A 5,069-nucleotide genomic window follows, 5' to 3' on the forward strand; every position below is an offset into this window, starting at 1 on the left:
AGTTGGCAAAACTGTACGGAAAAGCAATTTATGTTCTTGAAATTTAAAATGGTGTTAGCTCTCAGATGGTTTAAAGACAGACCCATTACCCAAGGCCTCCCTTCACAGCACAGGGTTCCTGGGGTCTAGAAATCCTCCCATCCCACCCAACACATATCACTCATGAGATTACAATGTCCCAAATTTGGAACACAAGTCAAGAAATGGAGCTCAAATTTACCTGCATTTTTAATTTCATAAGTTCCTAGAATAGGCTCCGTGCCCATAGCTCATTGAGTAGGGCGCTGGCCACATGCACCAAGGCTGGCAGGTTCAAGCCCAGCCCAGGCCTGACAAACGATGACAACTGCAACAAAAAAATAGCCAGGTGTTGTGGACACCTGTAGTCCCAGCTACTTGGGAGGATGAGGCAAGAGAATCGTTTAAGCCCAAGAGTTTGAGGTTGCTGTGAGCTGTGATGCCACAGCACTTTATGGAGGGCGACACAATGATTTGAGCAATTCCACTAAGTGCTCTGCGGAATGAACTCCTCGGCTGCCTTTGGGTCTCGGCTTCCCTGGGGCAGCAGGCAGAGGAACCTGGTTGGGCAGCACGGATTTATATTCCACAAAGAGCAGCAGCCATCACCAATGTCACATGCAGAGGTGGGGCAGTGCTTACCTGCTCAGAAACTTCTAAGCATGACCAGGGCTCTGGTATCTTTCCTTCTGAGAAGGGAATCTTCCATTTACTTTGAATTTTTTGAAGGTGTCAAATTGCTCATTGTTTTCATTGAGCCTAAGGATAGGAGGACTTATTAGGCTTTCCATCAACACACGCTTCTTGACTAGACATTTTCATGGGGTGAAATAGGAAGGTGTGTCTGTGTTTGTGTGTTTTTCTTGAGGTCTATAAACCAGACTGGAATCAACTACAAGCAGGACATTCTTTACATACGTGGTGGAATGCACAGGGCCTATGTACACGCCATGCAGGTGGTGGGTTTTCAGCACTTTTTCCAGGAAGTACTTTTTTTTTTTTTTTTTGCAGTTATTGGCCATGGCCAGGTTTGAACCCCTGGTGCCCTACTCCTTTGAGCCACAGGTGCCACCCCAGGACGTATGTCTTAATAAATGAATGATAAATCCTAATTGCTTCTCATGTTGATTTTTACAATGATCTTATATCCCATAGGGTGTGAGATTCTTTCTCTCTTCACTCACTATACGTTAGTTTCTCCTTACCCATGGGGGATAAATTCCAAAACCCCAGTAAATCCCTGAAAAATGGACACTACCAAACCCCACATATGCTATTTTTCTCCTGGACATGCACAGGTATAATAAAGTTTAATTTATAAATCAGTCACAGAAGGGGATTAACAACTAATAATAAAATAGAAAAAATAATTAAAATACCCTTCAAATTACATGAATGCTCTCTCTCAAAATATCTCATTGCTCTGTATTGTCTGTGTTTGCACCATGGTTAACAACAGATCACTGAAAGTGCAGAAATGGAAACCGCAGATGAAAGCAGGTTGCTGCGAATACATGCACTTGAACGTGTATATAAATTAGGGCCCACATGTGTTTTATTTGCATGTACATTTACATATAGATACATGTCTCTGTGTACAGAGACAGAAAATCTGTATGTTTTGATGTAGTCATGGATTAATTTATTTACTTAATTACCCAGTGAGTGTTTACCAGGAGTCTCCCACGGCCAGGGCACTGAGGCGGGTTCTGAGAATAACAAGATGCTGAACAGCCTTCATCTCTCAGTGACATGCTCCTGACTCAAAGCTCATTCATCCGACCTGCTCACTGGGGCTACTGCTCCCCCGCTGCTCTTCACAACCGGTTCTTTTAACTTCCAGCATTTCATCATTTCACACTTTAGCTTCAAGTGAGAACACTTGTTTCAAATGCGTTCGATAGCAGCTAATTTCTGGAAACGAGATTGAGATTCTGCTCACTTCCAGGGAACAGTACCTGTTCCTAAAAGTCTACGTAACTCCTAAACACACACGCATATTTGTAATAATTTTATTATGTGGCTATTGAAATATTCTCAATTTCTGTGAAACTGTTTGGAAAACATACCAGACAGCTCAGAAGGAAATAAATCTGCGGAAAATAATAAAACCAACAAGAAAGTGGCACAGGTTATAAAACTGAACATATGTTCGATTTCAGAACGACTTGTGTTCTCAGAAAGACTCGGTAGAAATATCTCAGAAGGAGTTGGCTGATATAAAAGTTGTACTTCCTGAAAAGCATGTGTTTTAATGACTCAACCATTTCTCAAGGAACTGTGTCAATTAAAAATAGAAGTGATGATGTCTCTTTTACTCTGATCTAAAAGATTTACAGCTTAGAATTCTAGGAGAAATACTGACTTATGTAAATCTTTAAGTAGTAGTAGAAAGAAAAATTCATCTAAGGAACACCTAATTATCAGTATTTTTCATCATTCTTCTTCTTCATCAGAATATATTGGTTTAAAATAACATTAAAGGGGAGCGGTGCCTGTGGCTCAAAGAAGTAGGGTGCCAGCCCCATATGCTGGAGATGACAGGTTCAAACCCAGCCCCAGCAAAAGAATAATAAAATAAAATAAAATAAAAATAAAATAACATTAAAGAATATGCATACATTCACAAATTTGGTAAAATATCACATATTTTGGGGAAAAATTGGTTACTAATAGGTGATAATGGATTTAAATAGGAAGGTAAATTTGGGCAGCACCTGTAGCTCAGTGAGTAGGGCGCTGGCCCCCTATACCAAGGGTGGTGGGTTCAAACCCAGCTCCAGCCAAACTGTAACAACAATAACAAAAAAAATAAGAAGCTAATTTAAGTAATAGATTTCAAGCAGCTTTATTAACTCAGGAAACATGGTGAAACAAATTAGTCAAATTTCTGAACCGAATATTGGTAAGGAGATGTGGAAATCTATTAGTAGGCAAATACGTAACAGTAGACCAGATAACAACATTAAGTAAAATATGACATCACCACTTAGTTTTCAACTTTTATTTCCAGATTTCGAGCACTATTTGACTATCTGGTTGGATTCAATTTGGTATTAAAACTATATGGTTTTATTGACAATGTTATTAAAGATAATACAACCTTTTCAAAATAAGGCCTAATGCAAAAATTACTTTTGGTAATTCTCATTATTATTATATTTGGTATCGTATTTCAAAATTTCATTGATTTCACACATAATCAAAGGAGATTTGACATGTTCCCGGGAGACTATTTTGCAACTAACTTACAAGATAGACAGAGCCTCATCTGCATTCAAAGCCAACATTCCATTGGGATTTTGCCACTGCTCATGGTGAAGCCACATCCATGTTTACTGGGATTGGATTTCTTCACTACTGATTTCTGAACCAGCCCCAAACTACACCATAGTCCTTTCCCAGTGTCTGGTGGTGATGAGAGGATGAAAAAAATAAAGAGGAAGAAACAAAATACAGATTTAAAAAGAGTAGGGCCCAGGGGGCTTATGGGGATACAAAACTATTTGATAATATGCTTTACTTAACTGGGATGGTTTCAGAAGAAATTCTGACTTTGACCATGGACCAAATTCATGTAGAAGTTGGTTCCTTTCCTACTTTTTTCTTTTCATGAAGTAACATTTATTTTATTGTGGGTTTATAGACTAAATGGAGAGCATATTTTTCCAACATCAACCTGCAAGTCAAAATGCTAATGAGGTAACTTTTGTCAAAACAAAATTTTTCTTTCAAGTTCTAATCAAAAGCTCACCTGGGAACATAGAATGTAGGGGAAATTTCTGAAAGACATGCCGCCCTTCCCATCTTCTCACTCTCCTTAAATAAATCTGACAATTAGGGAATCCCCAAATATTTTCCAGGGTCATATTTCAGCTTTATAGAAAATCCCTTCAGTGTGTTGCATTTCAATGTTTCATCCTTGACTTTCATCAAGGAATTTAATTATAACCATATGGAATATTTGAACTTTTTTGTTAAAGGGATGGTGTTGAGTGTGTTGATCCTTATAGTAGTATTTAACAAATTAAAGAATTAAAGCACCTCTTTTAGATATTGGTGCTTAGAAAAGTTTGAGTTTTCCCAAAAAACAGATATACTTTCTCCTTTCTAAAAATGCTACAATATAATTGGACATATTTTCTCTTTGGCTTCAAAATTGGAAGCAATGTTTTTACCACTCACGTTTATAAAGTCTGCTTATTTGATTTTCTCACTCTAGTTTTTTTCTTTTTTCTTTTATTTTTTTTTACTACTTAGTCTTTTTCCTTCCTTTTTTTTTTAACATTCTCTTAATCACATTTTTATTTTTTTTTTATTAAATCATAGCTGTGTACATTAATGCAATCATGGGGTACAGTGTAGTGTTTTCATATACAATTTGAAATATTTTCATCAAACTGGTTAACATAGACTTTATGACATTTACTTAGTTATTGTGTTAAGACATTTATACTCTACTTTTAGAAAGATTCACTTGTACCCTTGTAAGACAGACCATAGAGGTGATCTTTCCAATCTCCCTCCCTCCACCCATCCGCAGTGGCAGTATTGTAACCAATGAGGTTTATCTGAGGCGTGATTATTGGTAATTGAAAACTTTTCCTTTTTTTTTAAACCAATTTTTATTTCTTTTTTTTGTGCAGCAATTATCCTGCTCTTTCAAAACAAGAAGCCCAGAATAGCATTACAAATTTCTCATACAGTGAAGAGTTTCTAAATCCCAAAAGATAATACTTTATTTACTATTTGATGGAAAATAACCTCTAACTTAAACCAGATGTACAAAAATAAAGTTTATTCTCTCTAGGCTGAGTTCTTTCGGATCCCCCAGGAATCTTTCACATTTTGTTGTAATTGTTTGACTCTTGAAAAATGAAAATTTCATGTCTATCCCTTCCCTGGCTCCTATTTTCTTCCATTTTCCCTCTTTTTTGTCCTCCTTTAACTTTCCTAGGTATTATAAGTTCTGTTATGCTTTGGCTCGGTGCCTGTAGCTCAAGTGGCTAGGATGCCGGCCATGTACACCAGAGCTGGTGGGTTTGAATCCA

The 5,069-nt window shown here is 37.3% G+C and overlaps 1 non-coding gene across 1 annotated transcript; it reads left to right on the forward strand.

Moving 5' to 3' along the window:
- The first annotated feature begins 4,549 nt into the window (after window positions 1-4,549).
- On the forward strand, window positions 4,550-4,686 carry LOC111727919. Its single transcript, XR_002775346.1, has one exon. It is a non-coding gene; the product is annotated as a U4 spliceosomal RNA (small nuclear RNA).
- The last annotated feature ends 383 nt before the right edge of the window (window positions 4,687-5,069 follow it).

The sequence above is a fragment of the Otolemur garnettii genome, unplaced genomic scaffold, assembly GCF_000181295.1.
Source record: "Otolemur garnettii isolate 467f Iridium unplaced genomic scaffold, OtoGar3 scaffold00130, whole genome shotgun sequence".
NCBI classification, from domain to species: Eukaryota; Metazoa; Chordata; class Mammalia; order Primates; family Galagidae; genus Otolemur; species Otolemur garnettii.